The sequence below is a fragment of the Rana temporaria genome, chromosome 3, assembly GCF_905171775.1.
Source record: "Rana temporaria chromosome 3, aRanTem1.1, whole genome shotgun sequence".
NCBI classification, from domain to species: Eukaryota; Metazoa; Chordata; class Amphibia; order Anura; family Ranidae; genus Rana; species Rana temporaria.
Window position 1 is genome coordinate 434,404,827 of NC_053491.1, and position 10,527 is coordinate 434,415,353.

General features: G+C 46.4%; 1 pseudogene; it reads left to right on the forward strand.

Annotated features, from left to right (window-relative positions):
* The first annotated feature begins 1,206 nt into the window (after positions 1-1,206).
* LOC120933979 lies at positions 1,207-1,337 on the forward strand (annotated as a pseudogene).
* Positions 1,338-10,527: the final 9,190 nt, after the last annotated feature.

Below are 10,527 nucleotides of genomic sequence, written 5' to 3' on the forward strand. Positions count from 1 at the left end.
CCGTGAGAGTAAGGAGCTTCCCACCCACCCGCCCTACGATTGGGGGAGATTTGTGCGCTGGTATGGTGGGGTTGCACGACCACAGGGTTGGTGTACATTTGGCGGGGTGCAAGGTCCTTGTTAGGTCATATGGGCACCTAAAAGGCATGGTTTAGGAACCCATCTGAGGTACGGCTCCCAGTTGGTATATGGGTACCTGCTAGTTGTCTCTGAGTTTGAGGTTTTCACAACTGGAGACCTGAGAAGTGACTAGCAGGTACAGTTATGGGTTATGCCTATTGGACCTTGTGCCCCATTGTTGTGATAAAACTGGATGTATATTAAACAAGGTTATAATGTTATTATTATGTTAATTATTGAGATTTATATATTCGGTTAATAAAATGGCTGATATGGCCAATTCACTACCTCTAATGGGCCGTACACACGACCGAACATGTCTGCTGAAACTGGTCCGCGGACCAGTTTCAGCAGACATGTTCGGTCGTGTGTAGGCCCGAGCGGACAGGATTCCAGCATACATTTGCCCGCTGGGCCTTTTTCCAACGGGCAAATATTTCTGGACTTGTTTTAAAACAGCCCGCTGGAATCCTGTCCGCTCGGACATGTTCGGTAGTCTGTACAGACCTACCGTACATGTCCGAGCGCCCGCCATCCCTCGCATGCGTCGAATGACTTTGACGCATGCGTGGAAGCATTGAACTGGCAGGGCCGCCCACGTCGCCGCGTCATCGTCGCTGCGACGGCGCGGCCACGCCCCGCGTATTGTTTACGCGCGGATTTCTGTATGATGGTGAGTGCAGCCACCATACAGAAATCCCCGGGCAGACATGTACGGTGAAAACGGTCCGGCGGACCGGTTTCATCGTACATGTTTGGTCGTCTGTACACGGCCTAAGTGTTGTGTGGTCATTAGAGGGAGGGATGGGGTTATTGGATAGCAGGATAAGCCATAGTTAATACCATAGTCATGACTGGATGAGGAAAACATTTTCCCACCTCAAGAAAGACCCTTTGGGGTACATGCAGCACCTGCAGCCGTGCTTCTCCCTGGGATTTTCCGCAGGCCTCCTTTTCTACCCCGGGATGCCCAACAACTGCAACAGATGTGGCCATCCTGGGCACATACGTAAGGATTGCACAGAACTTTCTTGCAGGTTCTGTAGGGTTGAGACCAAGGACTGTCCGAAGTCCAAGGCCTGCAACCTCGCTTCTCGGCCTTTTGGCTAAGATCAAGTGTAGTATATGTTCTTATCAGTTGCCAGTAGGTGGTGCTATGCTAACCGTGTACACGGCGAGGTGGAAAGGGATGGCGGTTGGCAGATGCTAAACCTGCTGGCGTGGAGGTGGAAGCCTTTTGATTTGGACGGAGAAACATGAGGTCAAAGCTGAGGGGCCTGGCCCCTGGCCTTTGGCCTGGATTTTGTGGTACCTGCCCCGGTCAGTTGTTCGGGAGAGAACACTTGCTCCTCCTTCCTCTTGGAGGGAGCGGTTAGTATTTCCTGAATGTGATTAGGTGGAAGTGATGGGAGTAGCGGGAGTAGCCTTGTAGAGTGGGCTCTCCCCAATCTCCCAGAGCTTCTACCTTCCTGGCTGGGATGGGTGCTGCTGGTCCGGGCCGGGGGTCAGGGTCCGTTGAAAAGCCTGTGGAGATAGTGCCCCTGGAGTGGCAGTCCAGGGGTGCCATACATTGCATGAGTGTTTGAGAGGGCACGTCTCCATAAACACCCTTTTCACACCTGCCTCTAGGGCCGGGCCTTTTGGCTGGGACCAGAGGAATTTTTGTTTCCTGGCCAGAGGGCCGGCCATCGTATTGCACGATGGTCACTTTCCACTCACATCTTCCACCTTCCTTCTCCCTCACTTTCTTTTTTATTTTACCACCGTGTTTGTCACTTTACGTCTTTTTTTTGTTTGGTGCACGTTTGTACACCTTGTGCGTGATTAGTAGGGTGCCGGTCCTCGGGCCAGCCCTGAACGTCTTGGGAGTGGGTGGACATGGCCTTCTGGCTTAGTTCGCCTGCTCTCATGAGGTCTCTCTTCAGGGGAGCCCCACCTGGGAGAGTTCTGTTTTGGCAGACCCTCCAAGGAAGTTGGGTCCGTGTCGGCTTCGGCTGCACGGACCACTGTTTACTCTAGTCCCCGTCTGGAGCCTAACGCCGCGGGGGATCAGGGTCAGGTCCTTCGTGAGGAGGACCGTTTGACATAGCACCCATCGCACTTTTTTGTGTATCACTCTTTATGTGTGCGCGCATTTTTTTCTGCACCGGGTGAAGTTTTTTGGGTTGTGTTATGCACGCCACAAGTGCAAAATGTGACTTTTCCCGACGCTTGATTGACCCTTGAAGGTTTCCATGCTGGTTCCTAATGTTTCTTTAATGACATGTTTAGGGCAGGGTTCCTCAACTAGGGTTGCCACCTGTCCAGGATTCAACAGGACAGTCCAGGTTTTGAGTAAGTTTTCCAGGTTTCAGTCTGTCTGAAACCCAGACACATTTTTTCAGACTGGGCTGTGGCTCGCCAAGTAACCTAGATAGTCACACACAAATCTGTTTCTGTCCAGGAGCTACGGTTGGTTGCCTGGGGGCAAGTTTGGCATCACTGGGGGGGTGGGGCGATGGATGATGTCAACAAAAGCAGTTTGGCCACACCCACTGTTTGCACGCATAACTACTCTCCTTGGGACACCCAAAGGTGTGCCAGGTCTTTTATAATTTTATAGTGTATACTGCAGAAAAAAATTGGCCCTGTGCTGATAAAGTATTTGGGTTTGGCTTGAAGAAAAGGTGGTAACCCTATTCTCAACTAGGGTTCCTCCAGAGGGTTCCTCCAGAGGTTGCAAGGGGTTCCTTGACAAGTGAGCAATTTCTGCCTCTTAGACAACTTCCCACTGACCCCATTGATCTTTTTAGTGACCTGTAGGGGGGGGGGTAACTCTTTCAATGACCAAAAGTGTAAAGAGCGTTCCTTCCTTACACTAATGTATCTAGAGTTGTAGATAAAGTAATTTTTAGCAAGGGTTTCTTTGACAGGAAGTTCTTTTAGGCTGGGCTCATACTAGTGCGAAATGGATGCACCACATCCAATTCTCATGTCAGGAGTCTCAATGTAGCCGGTTCACACAGCTCCGGGATGGGTGCAGAGCGGTTTGCAGAAGAGTCCTGTGCATCTTCTGGTATGTTTCAGGTTGGAATCCAGCCAAAAATTCAGGCCTGATTTGTCCCTAAAACGGAGAACAGGGACACACCAGACCCCTGCTGTGAATGCTCTACACAGCATTGTAAACCCAGCCTCAAGGGTTGCTCTATGTTGAAAAGAGCTGGTATAGGGTACCAAACAACTATTTTATTGCTTTTAAACTGTGATTTTAAAAGTGAAAAAAAAGACAGTTTGTGTTTAGGGCTGTTCACCCGCCTGAATCTCAAATTGGGACCATACAGCCACTGAAGCAAAGAAAGGAGAGATTGCTGCTCTCAAAACACGAGTTCCATGAAATACACACCCTAATGAGGCATGCAAGTGATGGCTCTGCATAGGATCAGGAGAAAGAGGAATAAACCTGGACGGCCATGCTCCGATGCAACACCTTTATTTACGCGTTTCACACCTACATTTGGTGCTTCATCATTGATTAAGCATCAACTTAAGGTGTGAAACGTGTTAGCTGCTTGTACCCCCTCTTCTTGTACAGTATGGACTGACTGTTATGTACTGGATTTTATTACAATAAAGGTGTTGCATCGGAGCGTGGCCATCCAGGCTTATTTGTCTGTCTCCGTACAGCCACTGAGTTCCAATTTACATCACTGGGACTGCCTGCACAGGGATGCCCAGAACTCCTGTTTCAAATTTTCCAGCAGTTCCTATGTTTGGGCCTTAAAGGGTTAGACCACCTTTGTATTCAAATGTAATATGTAGTCAAGGATGCCCTATACCTTTAAAACATTATGTACCTTTATAAAATGTGGTTTCATTTAATTGCCATACCTGTAGGCCCATTGCGGTTTACCCAGCAGCCCGAGAAACTGCAGGTCTCTTTTTTAAAGCAACCACATGCTCATTGCTGCGGCAGGTATTCTGGTTGATAAAGTGATTGTATTAAAACCTCCAGTGTATAAAGTGTTCTCTTACCAGTCTGCCAATTAAAAGATGCCATTATCTGCAAATGAGGTTAAAAAGACCTATTAGAAATAATAAAAAAAACTTGTTCACATATTTTTCTAAAATTAAAAAGCTTTCCTGGAGAATCTCAGTTTCTCGTCCTTTGCTGGGTCACCATTTCATTTTAAAATTGTATCCATGTCTGAATTTTACTAAAGTGTTGAAAGGATGGGAGCATCACACTAGCTTGTATAGTCCTTTGAAAGATTTTATTTGGCAACAGTCAACATATTTTGGGGACTTAGCACCCTCCTTAATTGGGAAATAGTCTAGTTTTTAGCCATAATAAAGGGGGAGTGATGAGCCCCCAAAATATGTTGGATGTTGCAAAATAAAATCGTTCAAAAGACTGTACAAGCTGGTGTGGTGCTCCGATCCTTTCAACATTTTAGTCAACTCTTCCAAGGGTCCAGCTGGACACCACGGTGGCTAGTGAGCAGCCTCTAGGACGGCACACTACCCATCATGTTAGATCATATTATCAAAAGCTTCAGCGTTCCTACACCACAAAAAGGTTATTCTTAATTTTAAATAGAAAATATATTAAAGCGGTGGTTCACCCTGCAGAACAACTTTTTAGCATAAAATTAGTATGCCTGTCTTAATTTTTTTATCCCCATACTCACTGTGTAATCGTACATAGACGATTCCGACTGCCCGCGGGGAATGGGCGTTCCTTTCAAGAGGGAGGGTGATTGACGGCCGGCTCTGGCACGTCACGCTCCCCAAAGACAGCCGGAGTAGGTCTCGGCTCTTCACGGCGCCTGCGCACAGACTATGCGCAGGCGCCGTGAAGAGCCAAGCCTATTTCGGCTATTTCCGGAGAAGCGTGACGCGCCAGAGCCGGCCGTCAATCACCTTCCGTCTGCATTGGAGTGCCCATTCCCCGTGGGCAGTCGGAATCTTCTATGTACGATTACACAGTGAGTACGGGGATAAAAAAATTAAGACAGGCATACTGTAGCTCGCGCTACTATGCCTAATTTTATGCTATAGGGTGAACCCCCGCTTTAAGCCTTGTCTTTTCCCCCAAATTCACTTTGTGTTAAGTAAAAGGGTAAGGTCCTCTTTACCAGTTCATAGAGACAGGGGTAGTAATTCATCTGAGCCACTGGGGTGGGTTCATTGCACTTAACAGTCCTTGTGTAGAATAGCTCAGTACTGGTCATTACCTACCTGGTGGTGAATGGCATGTGTAACAGTATTGGCATAAAGAACAGCCACATGGTTGAATAGCTTCAATCTTTGAGAATACCAGTCTATGTCTTTGTTGTAGACTGCTATTTTTAGTGCAGGATGTGGCAAACCAGTCTTTTAACATTGCAGGATGAGTCAAAAGTCTATCAGAGTGGATATGAAGACCTGCCATGTAGAAGAGGACTAGTCACCAAGATCCCATGTGGTCTCACTGCAGCTGATCTTTTTCCAATACCTTACCATGCCTTGTTCTGAACGGTGTCTCAGTATGGAGGCAGCCAACTTGGTAAAAGCAGGACTCTACTTTCTTATGTCAAAGCTGCCCCACAATGACTGGTGATCTGGTGCCTGCTAGATAATGATCAAGAAGCAGCAGGAGAGATGAGGAAAGCAGAGATCCACAGAATGAAGGAAGCAGAAGTAGGGAGATCCTTGCACTGTAAGTCCCTAGGTACAGTTTTCTCTCCAGCAAGGAGAACCTATAACATCACAGTAGTGACATCACCTAAGCTCAACCTATATCTTATGAGACGAGGAGTCAGAGGCAGCAGTCCCTGAGATTTCACACTGAAGATTTACAGTGATAAGGCTCAAGGCACATGATAACTAGGCACACTCAAATGCTAGGGAGGGCACTGCCATTTTAAGGTGGAATTTAAGGCAAAAGGTAGAATTTTCAGGGCACTGCTTGAGCACAATATTCAGTTTCTGAGTTCAGGTCTACTTTAGGAAGTTTTCTAACTATTTTCACTATATTACCACCTGAGTGTTCTCATTTCCCCATACACTGATGCAAAGGCCCTAAAAGTACATTGACTCCCAAATCGGCTTCCAATCTTATGAGCAAATATAACATAAAACATTAAACGACCGGCCAAGCTATTGAGCTATGGTGTGTGCATGGGGAAAACCCCACAGCAATTACTTATAATTCATTTTTCCAAAGTAAGTTCAGTTAGGAAATTATTCCTGATTGACTGACTTGTACATTTCACATCAGCAAGACTCTCTGTACCATTATTTAATTAGTCTGTAAAGTTTTAAACATTTCAATTAAATCATAAAAAAAAAGGAAAGCTCTGCTTAATTTTAAGGGTATAATGGAGTACATAATTAGCCAGTCACTGATTTTAGACGGAAAGAGGTGTCACATTAAATGGTACCTGAGAGCAGGGGCGGACTGACAACTCATGGGGCCCCCGGGCAATAGAAGATTATGGGGCCCCCCGGGCTTACAGATGGCCACCACGCCAGGAGGCAGTGGAGAGGCAGGGCAGCTAAAATCTCAGGATTTTCACATCAAAAACATGTCAGTTTCGGACATATCAGGGACAGATGTAAAAAAAAACACAGAATTTTACATACTGTCCCTGGTTTTATTGAGCCTGGCAACCCTGATGGGGCCCCCTAGTGGCATGGGGCCCTCGGGCAGTGCCTGAGAGCCTCAATGGTCAGTCCGCCCCTGCCTGAGAGCCACATGTGTCCCTGATCTGCTGTAGGTGAACCATTACAACAGAGAATAAAATACATCCTACAATGCAAGACTTCACCATCAGGAGGATATTATAGCTCAAAGTTTAGGTATTATGTGAAAAGCAGCTAACAGACATAAAATAAATACAGCCAAAATTGTACATTATGCTTGAGATAGAGTGGTGAAGGGTTATGCCGCGTACACACGGTCAGTCCATCCGATGAAAACGGACCGATTATATCTTTATCATTTTTTCCCCCACAAATAGAGCTTTCTTTTGGTGGTATTTGATCACCTCTGCGGTTTTTATTTTTTGCGCTATAATCAAAAAAATACAATATTTTTTTACTTTTTGTTATAATAATATCCCAATTTTTTTTTACATTTTTTTTTTCTCAGTTTAGGCCGATGTGTCCCCATGGAGGACGGTCTGTCTCAGACTCAGTCAAGTCCGCGTTCTGTGGGGGCCAAAATCACAATAAGCGTATATTGATTGGTTTGTGCAAAAGTTATAGCGCCTACAAAATAGAGGATAGATTTATGATTTTTTTTATTTTTTACTAGTAATGGTGGCGATCTGCGATTTTTGTCAGGCCTGCGGACATATCGGACACTTTTGACACTATTTTGGGACCATTCACATTTATACAGCGAACAGTGCTATACATATGCACATATTACTGTATAAATGTGACTGGCAGGGAAGGAGTTAACACTAGGGGGCAAGGAAGGGGTTAAATGTATTCCCTGTGAGTGATTCTTACTGTGGGGGGAGGGGACTGACTGGGGGAGGTGACCGAGCTGTGTCCCTATGTACAATGGACACAGCATCAGTCTCCTCTCTCCCTGATAGGACTTGGAGCTCTGTGTTTACACTCAGAGCTCCACGTCCCTGTTGATCGTGGGTACCTGGCGGACATCGCGGCCGACAGGCACACGCATCTGCATCACGTGACACACAGGGCACAGTTTTTCCCCGCTGCGCGCCCTGGGCGGCGCGCAGGGGGGAATGTAAACAGCAGGACGTCCAGGAACGTCCACCCGGCAGGTGAGAGCCGCGCTCTGGATGTCTTTTGTCTATAGCGCGGCTCTCAAGTGGTTAATTTCATGTTCTGGTATTACAAAATTGTCCCTGAAATAGGCAATGAGAAATCTCCTCAGCATTGCCAAACATAGTCTCAGTGCATAGACAGTGCAATTACCTTGAGCCCTATGAGTTCAGTGCTAATGTTTTATAACTCACAACGCAGTTCATCGCATCGCCTTCCTGAATAAAGCTTATGAAATGTTGCTTTGTGTCATTCCAATAAAGTTGAAAACAAAAAGGAAAAAAAAAGAGTGCATTATAAATGATGCATTGCCATAGCTCTATTCGGTATAGCATGGCTGTTGGTATGAACAAGCCCTTAATATGGACCTATAACCACCTCTACTCCTTTACTGCAATGTCCAGGAGCTACTTCACTAGTCATTGATGTCTTCGGTCATTCTTCTTTGGGGTTTATAAAAAAATGCAACATAGATGACACATCGCCACAGCTCTGTTCGGTATAACATGGCTGTTGGTATGAACAACCACCTAAACCGGAAACCATACCCACCTCTACTCCAGTGCTGTGGTGTTCTGGAGCTTCTTCACTGTCCTGGAGCTTCTTCCCTGTCCTAGAGCTTCTTCCCTGTCCTAGAGCTTCTTCCCTGTCCTAGAGCTTCTTCACTGTCCTGGAGCTTCTTCACTGTCCTGGAGCTTCTTTACTGTCCTGGAGCTTCTTTACTGTTCTGGAGCTTCTTTACTGTTCTGGAGCTTCTTCACTGTTCTGGAGCTTCTTCACTGTTCTGGAGCTTCTTCACTGTCCTGGAGCTTCTTCCCTGTCCTAGAGCTTCTTCACTGTCCTGGAGCTTCTTTACTGTCCTGGAGCTTCTTTACTGTTCTGGAGCTTCTTTACTGTTCTGGAGCTTCTTCGCTGTCCTGGAGCTTCTTCCCTGTCCTAGAGCTTATTCCCTGTCCTGGAGCTTCTTTACTGTCATGGAGCTTCTTTACTGTCATGGAGCTTCTTCACTGTCCTGGAGCTTCTTTACTGTCCTGCAGCTTCTTCACTGTCCTGGAGCCTCTTCACTTTCCTGGAGCTTCTTCACTGTTCTGGAGCTTCTTCACTGTCCTGGAGCTTCTTCACTGTCCTGGAGCTTCTTCACTTTCCTGGAGCTTCTTCACTGTCCTGGAGCTTCTTCACTGTTCTGGAGCTTCTTCACTGTTCTGGAGCTTTTTCACTGCCCTGGAGCTTCTTCACTGTCCTAGAGTTTCTTCACTAGCCATCAGGACTTTTTTTCAGGGGGAACTTGTGGGAACTCAGTTCCACCACCTCTGGCTCAGACCCTTTGGTGCCTGCTCGCCACAATCACTTGTAAACACAGAAGTCTGGTTTCTGTGTTTACAAGTGACAGCTCTGCACTCTGTGTGTAACCCCCTGAACTCTACACTCTGTATGTAATGCAATCCTGGTATTTAATGCCCCTTTAAGACCCTTCTACTGTTTATGAAATTTGAATGGGGTCGTGGTTGAGTTCCTGCACCTACGGTATTTTTTGAGAAAAAAGCTCTGCTAGCCATTGATTTCTTTGTAATAATATAATAAAAAAATAATACAGAAGAGGCTTTAAAAAACCTGCATGATCACAATTTTTTTAAATGATTCTAAAAGTATTAATAAAAAAAAAAATAACAAACATGTTAAACTTACCTTCTCTGCAAAGGTTTTGCACAGAGTAGCCCCGGTTCTCTTCTTTTTGGGCCTCTCACCTGTAGGTTCTGGCTCCTGCCCCTGCTGAATGCCCCCAATAGCAAGCCCGTTGTTATGGGGGCACTCGAGTAGGCTCCCTCCCGAACTGCGCAAACTGTCCATTCACACAGAGTGTGGCTCAGCCCTACCCTGCCGCCCTCTCCTCATTGACTCACTGGCTGTGATTAACAGCAGCAGGAGCCATTGACCCCTGCTGATTTGGTAGCCAATGAGGAGAGAAACCCAGGCGCATCACTGGATCGAGATGGGGCTCAGGTAAGTATAGGGGGGGACTGTTGGGGAGGGATCTGCACCCAGAAGTTTTTTTTTTTACCTTAATGCATAGAAGGCATTAACCACTTGCTGAACGGGCCATAGCCAAATGACATCCTGGTCAGCAAGGGGAATACCAGGGTTATGGCTGCAGCAATATGCCTTTATCCTGTTATTATTTTTTTCAGTCGGTGAAAGTGGCCTGAGTGGCCAATTCACCACTAGATCACTTTTAGTTCCTGGTGGTTCCCAGGCTTACATGACCGAAGCCTGGAACCCATCCAATGCCGGCGATGGCCTGCAATAGAAATTAATTGACGTATAACTTTTGAAACGCATCGAGTTTCACTCTGTACATTTGTACAAAAGTGATATAAATTAAGTGTGAATCTCTATGGAGATTTTTGATGGCGTTTGGCGGCATTCCACAAGCGTGTGCAATTTTAAAGCATGACATGTTGGGTATCTATTTGCTCGGTGTAACATCATCATGGCGCTGTATTGTAATCAGGGCACTGATGATCAGTGCCCTGATTACATGTGTAGATGTCCCCCTGCGAGTAGATGCCACTGATCAGCTCTCTCACCACACACTCTGTCAGGGTGAGGCGAGGAGCGCGGATTACCGCATCTCCGTGTTTACATGTA